The 13,607-nt window shown below is 49.4% G+C and overlaps 1 pseudogene; it reads right to left on the bottom strand.

Annotated features, from left to right (window-relative positions):
• The window catches only part of LOC144371858 (acyl-coenzyme A oxidase-like protein), a 199,913-nt pseudogene that overhangs the window by 129,172 nt on the left and 57,134 nt on the right, over window positions 1-13,607 (bottom strand).

Below are 13,607 nucleotides of genomic sequence, written 5' to 3'. Positions count from 1 at the left end.
TACGTGGCCAGAGAAGGAGAGCTAAGGTGAGATGCCCCCTCTGGCCCATTTCCTCGTTCCTTATCACCCCAGGGGTACCACCAGGAGGGACTGTGTTTCCTCAGGCAGGAAGAACAGTTAACTCTTTCAATCTTGTAGAAAAAGAAAAAAACAAAACAAAAAACACCCACACACAGTGGGGAAATTGTTCCCCACTGTGTGGGCGGTAGGGCCCCAAGAGCTGTTATCTGCAAAGGGCACTTCTGGGGGTTACCCAGCTGTCACCACTGTGTGGATTCCACCCGAAAACCTCAAGCCAAACAGTGGGGAATGAGCATCAAGAGTCAATTTTCCACTCCGCGAAAATGACTTGACTTGACAAAAATAAATTTAAAAGGCAGGATAATAAATGGCGCACAGTGGGATCTGGTATGAAATTCATTGTCAGTCATGGCTGACGCTCTTCTTGCTTCCTGTGTTTATGCTGTCTGAATATGACCATGGTGGCCTCACTTCCAGACCCCTCAGCACCCTACCTGCACCAGGTCTCAGGGTCTCAATGACACTCACACGATATCACCCCCCCACACACACCTCTCTCTCTCTCTCTCTCTCTCTCTCTCTCTCTCTCTCTCTCTCTCTCTCTCTCTCTCTCACACACACACACACACACACACACACACACACTGCTGAACCAGGCAGACAGAACTGGAATAGCTGGTCTAGCAGGAGTTGCCGGTTTCTGGGGCAGAAGTGGGAGGAGGTATGTGTGCAAATGTGTGCAGGGGTTCCTACCCTGAACACTGTTCACTTTAACAAGGAAGATTGCACCCCTGCACATGCACAGGCATGCACAAGGAAGCCCTGGGGCTGCCACGCAAGGGCCCCTCTTGCTCTGGGGTAGCTCTGCCCCCACTCCACCCTACATCTGTAGCAGCCTGAGGGTGCTGCCTGCTCATCAAGATCAAGATCAAGATTCTGGAGACTCTTTCTCCTCCTGTCATACTCAGCTCCTTTAAGACCCCCAAATCCACTCCTCTGCAAAAGTTAGTTCTGTCATTCTAGAACCACATTTGCCTCCTCCCTTTTCCCCACCTCCACCTCCATCTATTCTAGAAGTCAATTGGGGTTGTCTCCATCATTACTCTTGGCCCTGGCCCTTCAGTTAGAACTTTGGAAACAGATCTGGCGATTCAAACCCCAAGTCCCAAACCTGTCTTCCAGAAGTTACCTTCCTCACACGAAGAAGACCTAGGAAGCTCTCAATCTCAGCATCTGGACTCTGGGTAAACATGACAAGGAAATGGGAACCATTTCTCAATAGCAAGCATGAACCTTTGAGTGACCTGGAACTGTGTAAGCATGAGGCACAATGCCATTTTAAGAAGTAATCAAAAGGAAAACAGCGTGGCTACTCCTCAAAAGACTAAACTTAGAATTACCCTAGGATCCGAATCCCATTCTGGTATCGGTGAAAAGAGGGACTCAAACAGGTATTTCCACACCCATGTTCACAGTGGCCAAATGGCAGGAATAACCCAAGCACCCACTGATGGATGAATGAGAAAACAAACATGGTACATACGTACAATGGAATTCACTCACCTTCAAAAGGAAGGAGATTCTCACACATGCTACGACACGGTCAGGTCTTGAAGACACTATGCTAACTGAAACAAGCTAACGAACTTGGACAAACACTTATGATTCCATCCATGTGAGGTGCCTAGGGTAGGTGAATTCACAGAGATAGAAAGTAGAATATGGTGCCAGGGAATGAGAAGACAGAGAAAAGGGAAAGGGGACATTGAGTTATAGTTTGGTACGACAAAAAAAAATTTCTGGAAATGAATAATGGTGTTGATTACACAAAAATGTGAATGTACTTTTTTGCCACTGAAGTATAATACTTAAAAATGGTTAAAATTATGCTATGGTTTCAATGTGCCCCTTTCAAGATTCGGATGTTGAAACTTAATGGCCAATGTTAGTATTAAGAGGCAGGGTCTTTAAGAGGTGATTAGCCCATGAGGGTTCCTCCATATGAATGGAATAAAGGACCTTATTAAAAAAACTTGCACTAGTGTTGGGCTATCTTGTTCTTCCTCCTTCTGTGAGGACACCATGTTGTGAGGACACCATGTTGCTCTCTCCAGAGAATGTGCCATCTTGGAAGTCCGCCATCTTGGAAGTCTGCCATCTTGGAAGTAAGGAGCCCTCACTACACTCTGAATCTGCCTGAACCTTAACCTTGGCTTCCCCAGAACTGTGGGAAATACTTTTCTCTTTACAAATTACCCAATCTATAGCATTTTGCTATAGCAGCATAAACAGACTAAGACAAATGTTAAGCTTATTTTGCCAAAAACAAACAAAAGGAGAGAAGTTTCAGTAAATACAAAAAAGTGAAGGAGACTTGAAAAGAAGGGACTTAACTAGAAACTCTCATCCTTCATCTTCTTCTTCCTGAATGAGGGGAGAAGTAGGTGGCAGGCTCACATCAGAGGGCCAGAAGAGCCACTACCAGGCAACAGTGGCCTGCAGGCTTCTGAGAGAAAAGGCCAATTCCTCCTATACCCACAAAGAAAAGGTGGGATAAAGGACATGGAGAAGGAAGGGCAGATGGCACAAGCCTGACCCACAGATGGCTCTTCAGGGACACCTCCACAAGTGACATCAATTCCTGGCAATTGAGGCGTTCCCAAAGGTGGGTTTCCTCCCCACCACAAACTCACAGATGCCTCAGGACTTCCTGGAGTTTTAAAATAAGAATTCTTTCTACTTCAGAAACAATTTTCGGAGAACACATCCTTTGGTAATGAATACCCTCCATGTCTCCATAGTATTGAGGATGTCAGTCCTCAGACAGGTCAAGGGCTCAGTAGCCCTCCGCATCGTGGCTTGTGTGCGTCAGACAGCTTTGCTTTGACAGAAGCCCAGCCAAGCTCCAAAGTCATCTCTGAGCTACTACAATCACTTTCTACTCATTTTTTTCTGTTCCCAAAGCCCTCCGACTCATGCAGGTGACACAGCTGCCTTTGTGACTGCTCACTCTAGAGGAAGAGGGTGGTTGGATACCACTTCCTCTAAGGAGCCTTGGCTCATTTACCTCCCATGTGTCCTCTCGAGTCCTCCCGTGTGCCTGCTCTGCTTCCCTAACAAATAAGCAGCTTGCAGCAAGAACGGTGTCTCAAGTTCTCACCAGTGCTCCAGATAGCCTCTGGCATTCGTTCAGCCTGGGTGGCAGACTGCATCTTCCACAGGGGCCACTGGTCCCTCCTGCCCCACATGCTCCAAAGTAATTGGCTCCCTTAGCTAAGAGGAAAGGTCTCCACTTCCTCTCTTAGAATACAGGCAGTGGGGGGCAGGGGCTACAGCTCCAACCAATGCAATAAGGTGATGCTTTGTGACTTCTCAGACTGGGTCACAGAAAGGAGGCAGCTTCCACCTGCCCCTCTCTCTTTCTGGGACACTCAGAGACAGTCAACCACTGTGCCGTGAGGAAGCCGGGCCAGCCGATGCGGAGAGCAGCAGAGGCCCAGCCACAGCCAGCGTCTCCCACCAGGCACGTGAGTGAACCAGACTTTGGATAACTGGGTTCTCCGCCCTCCAGCCTCCAGCAGAGGCTCCAGACTGTGAAGCGGGGTGAGCCACCTCTAGGGCGCGTCAGACCTTGGGCCACAGAGCACATGAGCATGACACAAGCTTAGTGACCAGGCAGTCACAGCTACAGGAGCAGGCTACATGACTTTAGCCACAAGAGGAGCAATTCCAAAGCCCTATGCTCTCTGAAAAATGGCTCGTCAGCTGTCATCAGCTCCTTCACTATAAGGCAGAGGCTTGACATGGTGGGCCTCGGGGCCACTGTCCTCCCATGCCTGCCACTAAGATGGCCAACACTTTCAGAGTCATACCACCTGCATTCAGGCCTTCCAGGAGCCTGACACAGCCTCAGAGCTTTTTCTATAATATACACTTTCCACCACAGCCCCCAGGATAGGTACATCCAGGTAAGAAGTAAGAGAGGATCAGAGAAAGTAGGGAATTTGCCCAAGACAAACTGGAGAGCAGATTGTAGAGCCTAAGATGAGACAGACAGGCAAATGTCCAAAAACACTCAGCTGGTGAGAGGCAGAGCGCACGGGGCGAACCCGGGTGGTACCGACCCCCTTGACAGCCAGTGGCTATTGGCCAACTGATTTCTTGACAGAGTGTCATGAAGGAAATGCCTCAAACCAGGGAGGTTGACGCACACACCAGGGACCAACCTGAGGACTCAGAATTGAAATTTCCCTTCGTGTTTCCAAGTCTGAAGTCTGAAGCAACATCAGGACCCCAAGGTTGGGCAGGGAAGTGCCCACAGGGCCCTGAGGGCTGCACACCTTCCCCTGCTCACAAGAGCCCACTCTTGGCTCCTGCAGGCCACGGCTCACAATGTCCACTTCTCTGCGCAGCCTTCTGACCACTGTCTCCCCACCACATTGCTCAATGAGGTCATGCTGCTCTGGGGAAAGAGGAACCAAAGCAGAAGGTCCATGACAACTTGGCAACCCCCGGGCAGCATGCTCCTTCCAGTACTCAGCAGCACCTCTAGCCCCAGGAGGAGGCAGAGGCAGCCACGCCCAGTGGAGGGCAAGGAGGCAGTCTCCCTTCCGAGGGAAGACCAGGTTCAGCCCAGGCAGGCGTCTCCACCACGCACAGGGAGCTGGTGGCAACATGAATGACTTCAGGCCTCCCCTCTGGGTTCTAGAGGGGAGACAAATCTCTGCCATTGGCCTAGTCGTGACAAGAGCAGGGACAAAGGTCCCAGGCAGCCTGCCCCTCTCCAGCTTTGCCCTGCTCTGCCATCTTACCCAATCCTAAACCGCAGGGACCAAAGACCTTCAGCCTGGCAAAGTGCGAACGAGAAGGCTTTATTCCCAACCCACCTATAGACTGAGTTTCCACACAGCCACGACTCTCCACAGAGCCACAGGAAAGCAACCCTAGGCATCTTGGGAAGGAGCCCGGTCTCGAGCGCCATCTTGGCTTTCTTAGAGGAGGGGCACCTTTGGCTCCTGCCTTGAAATGGGCTGCTCCCTTCCTTGACCTGCAGGACGCATGTGACAGAGAAAAACGGAGCCCAAGAAAAATCAGCCTCTCCTGCCCTCTCCCTCTCCCCACCCCCTCACCTTTCTCATTCTGGAGCAGTACACATTTAGAACACTCTAGAAAAAGAGCCTCTTGACAGTTGCTGAGAGAACACTTCCAACCCCTCGCCCCAGAATGACACACCAAGTATCCCATCAGCTTTGGGGTCCTGCGTCCACGTCACATTTGCTCAGGCACCTTCTCCCCGCAGCAGCCTGGCTATGTGACAGGGAATGGCAGGCCTCTGCAGGACAATGTGCTCCCACAGGTGCAGGGATTGTGCACACAGCAGACCTAGAAACACAGGTAACTGAGGGCGCCGGACACACTACCCTAAGAGGTGGCACCTTGGAGAAGATAACAGAAGAGGAAGGTCGCTCTCACGTTCCCACCCTTCCCCTGAAGCAGGTGGTAAAGCATCTTGGATGGGGCCCTGCTAGGACCTGGCAGAGCATCTGGATGTCTGAAGACACAGGAACAGGGAAGAAACTGAGCAAACAGGAAGCCAAGGTGCCCTGTTATTACCATCAGATCACACCCACTTTCTAACGTTGTCCCCACTTCCTTATGAAGGCTCCTGCATCATCCATGAAGTAACTTGGTAGGCCCCTTCCCATTACCTGTCTGCCATTGTGTGGCTCAGCCATGAGCCTAGTGATGGGTAGGGGAAGACATTTCTTTGCCCCTGCACAATCATGAGCTTTTCTGAGGCAGCTTCTTCCTCAGGCCCTGGAAATGTCTGACATGAACACTTTTCCTCCCACGCACTAATCCCAGGAGTCCAAGGCCAGGCCGGCCCTCTGCCTTCTCATATCTGCACAGAGCCAGGGTCTGTCTCTCTGGGTCTCAGTGATTATCTGATTCCACATTTAAATTGGAACCATGCATACAGTTTGTTACAGGCATTTTAGGAGGTGAACTTGTAACCCTCTGGGTTGTTTGTGGAGAGTTTGTGACAATGTCCCTTGAGCCCTAAGCCTTTACCCAAAGGTGATTCTTGGGGAGGCCATGCGCACAGTTTGTCAGCACTGCCTGTCGCCCTTCACTGGGGTTGGCTCTTACTTTAATTCAGTGTATAATACATGCTGATGCTTGCAAACAGGAAAGAGTTCATTCTAGAATGCCTGTTTGTGGTAGGAGAGTGCATTAGATAGTACAAGCATTTTCATAAACTTGATGCAGTTGAGACCAAAGTAGAAATCCTGCAGCAAGATGAAAATGGAGGCTTTTTGCCACTGCCAGACGTGGCAAGACAAGAGGAAGAGGCCCCGTGGGGACGGGGCAGGGGCTCACCTGGCCTGGCCTGGCCTGGCCTCACACGCAGGGCACCTCTGATTTTGGTTATTACTCTTAGGCAGGTGACATTACTCAGAAACCACTTCTGTGTCCCTGCTGTGGAGCTTCCCATTTTTGTGTTTTAACAGAAATGTTCCACCTACCACCAGTTTTGCATAGAGTCCTTATTCTTCTGAATAGCAATTTGCTCTTACCAATTAAGCACCTAGGACAATTTCATCGGTGCCATTAACATCATGGAAGAGCAGCCACCAAAAATAAACTCATAAACCCTAGGACTGGAACAAATTAAAAGCTCCAAACTAGTAAGCACATTTCTTTAAAAATAAATAAATAAATAAATAAATAAATAAATAAATAAATAAAGCTTTACCTGTGGCTATAGCGAATGGCGATGGTCAACCCAAGCTGTAATGAAGAAGAGAAAGAAGCATAAATTAGTTAATATCAAGGACAGGTTGATTCACAAGAAAATTAACTCAATACAGTCAAATATTTCTTAAAAGATTCCTAAAATGCTCTGTTGCTAATACTTCATAAGTAGCACATTTAATGATAGATCTTTAGTTTCGACGTTGCTTTTAAGTGATCATTGTGTTTTGAAAAGGTCTTAAAGAAGCCTAAAATATTTCCTTATGGGTTAAAGAGAAGGTGTCCTTCATCAGGAAAGACGTCCCGAACGGGGCTCTTTCAGCTCTGCGTCAGCAGTGGAAGGACTGGAGGCAGCCTGTGGCTAACTGCAAGGTTTACATTGGGACAGCAAAGCCACCAGGGGACCCCTCACTGCCTCCTAGCCCCAGGAACATCAGTGGGGTCCAGGCCACCAAGGAGATGGGCCCCCTGAGAAAGGTCCAACTCAAGACCCAGCCCTGGGCGCAACAAAAAAACTTAGCCTGAAATGCTCAGGTGACGTCAAGAGCCCGTGCAGGCCACTGCAGAACACAGCAGCAACTGCAGGCTGAGGTGAAGCTGTGACTTCCTCTTTTCTCTGTAGGGAGGGTCATGGAAACCTCCTAAGCAAATGTGGGGGGTCAAATGCTAAAGCCTGGGCCACAGCTAGCTCACACAAGGTGGACGATAGATTCTGAGACTTTGAGCCTCAATTTCCCCATCTGTATAATGACCAAATAATTAACTTCTCACAAGAAATGTAAGCATGAAGCATCTTTTCTGCATTGGTGTGTGTGTGTGTGTGTGTGTGTGTGTGTGTGTGTGTGTGTGTGTGCCAATCCCCAACAGATAAGGAAAACTCTACAAATATTTATTTAGCTATTGCTATTAGCACAATATATAGGCAAAACTTTAATTATGAAATGCTGCAGTCCGGCTGCAGCAAAATAACCAGGGGGTGACGAGCAACTTGTGTACGTTGATACAGCAGGAGTGGGAGCTGTTTATTGTAGGACAGGAGGGGTATATATACATTCCACACAGCTTATCTTAATTAACATAAACTAGATACAGCAGTCAACCAATAAGGAATCTCCACACTTAATGGCTCGCTGGAGTTGCTTCACAAACCACTCCCTCTGGCAAAATGCCAGGCGCCATCCTGACTTGTTTACAGATTCTAACAATGAAAATGTTTCAAAATTTAATTATTCCACTTGGTTTTAGAACTTTGAAAGTATTTCACCATGGAACAAGCGATCATCACTGCCCAACAAGCTTTATTCACATAGAAGCCTCACAGACCTGTCCAACTGTCGCACTAGGAACTTAAAGCTCACAGCAATTAAGAGCCCAAGGTTGTCTATAATATCATTTCTTTGCAAAAGGTCTAAGTTGCACCTTGAAATCCCCAAATATCATTTGTGGTGTCCTTGATATCCCCCTGTGTGTGGGGGGGGCATGTTTATGGCACTGAATGATGCAAGATGTCAGGCGGGACCCCAGGCAGGGGGCGGCTGGGACAGGCAGGGCAGAGAGAAGAGGAGGGAGAACAAAGTAAAAGTTGAGGTTAGAAAGTCCAACGTTATGGTCCAGTGGGACAAATGGCAGAGTCCCCGGATGTTGTTGGGCTGGCTCAGCTCCATAAAGACTCCCCGAGTGTTACCATTGCAGGCACCCAAATGCAAGCACCAACCAAGGTGAGTCACCGAGAACCAAGGAAATCACACTTAAATTTACAAAAATAATGTGCAAAAGTGAAAGCCTGGAAGAACACATCCAGTTGATTTCATAGCACACTCGCCTGAATGTATTCCATTATCTATCTCAATTATGCAAGGAATCGGTTTTCTTTGAGATTTCAGCAAATAGAAGAGAAAGATGCCTCAGGGACTGAAGAAGAGGAGGAAATTACTTTGGGAAAGAAAGAAAAGCTGAAACTGTAGCCAGAGAGGTCAGGATGAGCAATTTGCAGATTTTACATGCTGCGTCACTTTACATTTCCTGGGGTTAGAAAGTTCTGGCTTACAGTTGGGCTAATTATAAGATAATTTTACTGACTGAATATTTTGATAAGCTTTGGAGTACAGTTTAATGGGTGGCTTTTCCACAGTTGAAAGATAAGCCCGTGCTGGAGCAGGGAGAGGAAATGAGGGTGGGAGGGGAAGAATTAGAAAAGCAGAGAAAGTGATCCTGGGGCAGCTGAGCTGCAGAAAGGGGCTGGGAGGTAAGTCTTTGGCAAAGGTGAATTTCAATGAAGCGTTTTTATTCATCTTTTCCTGGCTTCTGAATCAAACGTATCTGATTTTATTGTTGCTTTTAAAAGAACGCCTTTATACGGACAGCACTGTGAATCATGGAAACTCCAGTGGACAGGGTCAGTTCACACCCAAGGCCAGACCAACCAAAGGCCTCTGAAGCCCTCGGTATGTGCAGGCCATGCTAGGGATCAGGACCATGGGGCACAGGCAAAAGGCCCTGGGGCTACACTGGAAACAACTGCACGTGGGCCAGAACAGGAGATTTTAAATGGTCATTCTGAACATGGCTGAAACTACACATAGAAATCCAACCAGACAGCCCTGAAAAGGGTTGGAACAGTACAGAAAAGTTCTTGTGGGTCTCGCTTTGAAATCACAGACCCAACAGGCTGATGAGGCAGTGCTGTCCTCTGAATGGTGAGAGGAGGAGCCTGAGCCTGCTGTCTCATTCCCACAGAGGAAAAGGAGAGGGGAGGTCTCTGAGCTCTGGACCTTGGCAAACCCAGGGGAAGGCAACTGTGAGACCTGCTGAGAGAGGAATCAGAGACGATGTTCCCACGGCATTCAGAACAGCATCCACCTCTCTGAGGCCCTTCACCCTGCTAAGATGCACCAGCAGCTCAGAAATACCCTGAAGTCTAGCGCACAAACTCACAGGCACGTTCACACACGTGTGCAACATCTGCTTGTACACACTCGTGCGCAGGTGCACACTTACACATACACACCTCCATACTTGAACATGTGCATATTGTTGTAGTGCACATGTGCAACATGCTTGTTCATATGCATACACGTGCATGCATGTTCTTGCTCACATGGGCAGGTACCATCACAAGGGGCACACAGGTTCACACATACACACTCACAGGATGTGCATTTACTTGCTTATGCATATGCCTCAATACTGTGGCATATACATAAGTATGACATTTATACACACACACACAAAAAAAAAAATACTGTGGCATTCAGAGCTGCCCTTGCAGCCCCTCAGACAAAGGGAGGCCTCAGACAATTGACCCCTTTGTTGCTGGTCTCAGCAGGGACCCCGGAGAGGGGAGAGAGGCCGCGGTTGACCCCTGACCCCAGCCCAGCCAGGCTGAGGCCCAGGGACGGGAGGTCAGCGGAGTTGCTGCCCTCCCTGGGGAAGCCCCCTCAGGACCTATGCAAGTGTTGCCAGAACACACGTAACCAACAGCAACGCCGAGTTTTTCTTTTTCAGATTTACACAATTTGTTAGTCACAAAATTAAATCACAGTTTAACGGCAAAGAAAGAGTAATTTAGCATTTCTCAAAATCTCCACCAGCTACAAAACCCCTTTTCCTGCTGCTTCAGGCTGAAAATGCTCCTTTTTTGGAACAGCTGGCCGAGGCAGCTGTTTTGTATCAAGTCGGAGGGTTTTGGTAAGGCCCAGGGAGCTCAGACAACAGGCAGCCCTTCCTGCATTAAAGGGTAATCTGAGAATAATTTGCTATAAAACACCCAGAAGTGCTCCAGCTGGGGCCAGATACTGAGAAAGCACCATGCAGACGATGCAGATCTTGTAAAATAATAATAATAATTTTTAGAAACACATTTTTGAAACATTATTATAAATTTTTCTTAAAGAAAGGAATGATTTAAAGGATCACAGAAAGCAGCCAGGAAATTCCCTTTCATGTCCATGGATGGCCACCGAGCACCTCTTCCACAACAACCGCTGGTCCCTGTGCAGCTGGGCACTGGCTGCATGCTCAAGATTCTCTCTCTCTCTCTGTTATACACACACACACACACACACACACACACACACACACACACACACACACACACAGGCTGACCAGCCATCAGGTGAGGGGAGAGACTCTAGGAAGTGCCAGCCCCACAGTCACCCAGCTGCTAAATGCAGCTCTGAGTCCAGAACTCCCCAGACCAGGGTGGCACACCGGGGCCCCAGGACCCATGCTGCAAGGGCTTCAGGGCTGTGACCAGAGCCAGGTCCTTCCTCAGCCACCAACCAGCCACTCTCCTCTGGCACTCCCGGTTCTTCAAGAAATGCTAGCAACCAGGGGGATTATTACAAAAACTCCCACATTTTAAACTACTTTGAATATTTTTCAAATACCATTTGAGCCAAACAAAACATGTCCGTGGGATTCAGCCAAGGGGGCCACCCGTCTGCAACCTTGCCAGGAGTCTCTGTGCAGCCATGCACCCCCACCTCACCCCCAGGGTGTTCAGAGCCTCAAACCTGAACTCACTCGCTGGTGACAAATCTGGAAAGAGCCATCATGTTCCTTGTAGGGTTTTTCCCTTTCCTCCTTATGGGAGTTGTTTTTTTTTTTTTATACTTTTATTTTTTTCTTTTCAAGGGTCTAAATATTACAATATCACAAAATAAACACAATAAGGAATTTTGTTATTTATTTTTTTCTGCACTTCTTAAACTGCTTCTTCCCTGCCTTTTACAGAAAACAAACATGAAGGGGAGGAGATGCAGCGCGCACCCCAAACAGAGCCCCAGTGTGAGGAGAACGCCATGCACACACAGCCACCGTGTGGAAAGACACACAGACAGAGCATGGCACGAAGAGAAGACGGCACTCACTGTGGCCATAGCGTGGACAGAGCCTCATGGGAGCAGAGCCACAGCGGGGACAGTCTCCCATGCAGATCCACGGAGGAGCAGAGTCCCCTGCTCAGAGCCACATGGCAGACAGAATCTGACATGGATAGAGACACCGCGCAGGGAAAGTCCACACAGCCAGCACCTGGACATGTCAACCTCCAGGTCAGGTGGACAGGGAGAAAGCCCCACAGAGCAGAGGTCTTGAGCCCCTTCCTACTGTCCTTGCTTCGCCCTCCTGCTGAGCCAGGGCACCCCATGCCACCGGCACGGCACCCTCCAGGGCATCTTCCCCTCGCACCACCCCAGGTCTCCCTGACCCTCTGTGCCTGACTCAGAAGCCCCCTTATGCCCTCCAGAGCTCCCTCACCCCCAGCCTGGGGTCTTCCTTATGCTCTCATGGTTTCCACTGATAAGCTAACTCGCTAAGAGATGCTGGTGGCCAGCGTCCGGGAGCTGTGTGGTCAGGGCCCCTGACCTCCTGTACCTCTGCCTCCTCACTGTGGAATGAGCACGCCTCCCTCTCATGGGCCGATTCAGGCAGATGAACTCAGACCTCACACACGTGGACCAGCAGCCTTGGTCTCTGGGGAAAATGGTGAGAAGTGCAAATTCCCCAGGCCCCATCCCCCAGACCCACTGAATCAGAAACTCTGGGGTCAGGCTTTCCTCCAGGCATCAGGTTTGAGAAGTACCAGTGACATTTGGAAAAAGCTTAGCAGCATGCTGGGCACCACCCAAGCTGGTGTTAGCTGTCAGAAGTGGTGGAGGGGACGGTGGCACTCTTGAGACAGCTCAGAGGGAAGCACCCTGCATTTTTCACCCTCCTAATGGCTTTTCAGCAACCTGCACTCAGCCTGGGGATCTCTCATGGGCATCGATCCTCAACAGTGAGGGGCCTCCTCACTGTCCCATGGTAGAAGAGGACACCCAGCTTCACAGAGGCCAAGGGCAGGCCTGGCAGCCACAGTGGACTGCAGCCCCTTCTGTCATTCCCACCAAAAGAGGAAAAAGACAGCAAGATTGGTCGAACAAGTGAAGTACCACACATTCTTCACTTACTGAGTTTATTTCACAACGTTACTCTTCCCTGGAAAAAAGCATATTTAAGTTCTTAAGTTTAGGAAAAGAAGGGGACACATTGTGTGCATGTGTGTGTGTGGAATAAATAGGCTCTTCCCAGACTCTTCAGAAACCTAGTACTCCAGATCTGAAAGTTTTGAAGGCTAATGTGAAAGACAAGCTGCTGGACTAGTGGAAACAAACGTGGAGCCAACACTGAAACCAACGTGGTGCTTGTCCAACCAGCCTCGGGAAGCAGGCCTCAGGTCCTCAGGCCCAGGTGTCTGGAGACACCAGTCGTACTCGGCCTCACGCCTCTCTCCTAGGAACCTGAATCAGGCACCACCTTCTCCTCCAAAGCTCCTGCAGAGCTTGGAGGCAGGAGGCCAGGGCACCTTGACTCCGCCAAGACCAGGACAGGACCCGACCCAGAAGCAGATGTCATCAACACTGGGATGCACTGGCGCCAAACCAGGGAGCAGTGGGGTGTGAAGAGATCAGCAAATAAAACATTATGAAAGACATAAGAGGAAAAGTCACTAAAAAAAGAATTCCAAGTACCAAACACGTGGGCACACCCTCAACCTCGCCAAAATAAACAAACAAAATGGACGTGTAAACAGCAAGATGCAAGCTGGGGACAGCCTCGGGCAGCAAGGGCTCCCCAGGAGTCTACCTAACCCCAGCCCAGCCCACCATTTCTTAGCCCCATAACCTGGGCCATGACACACTCTGTGCTTCGGTTCCCCTTCCCTCCCTGGGGACCATAGTGTTCCTCACTCACAGACTTGATGGAAAGGCTGAGCCACCTGCGTGCAAAGCCCTCCGCACAATGTGAACGCTTGGTTGCTCTTAGCCACTGACATCTGCAGGGACCGG

The sequence above is a fragment of the Ictidomys tridecemlineatus genome, chromosome Y, assembly GCF_052094955.1.
Source record: "Ictidomys tridecemlineatus isolate mIctTri1 chromosome Y, mIctTri1.hap1, whole genome shotgun sequence".
NCBI classification, from domain to species: domain Eukaryota; kingdom Metazoa; phylum Chordata; class Mammalia; order Rodentia; family Sciuridae; genus Ictidomys; species Ictidomys tridecemlineatus.
This window is presented reverse-complemented; position numbering and strand designations above follow the sequence as displayed.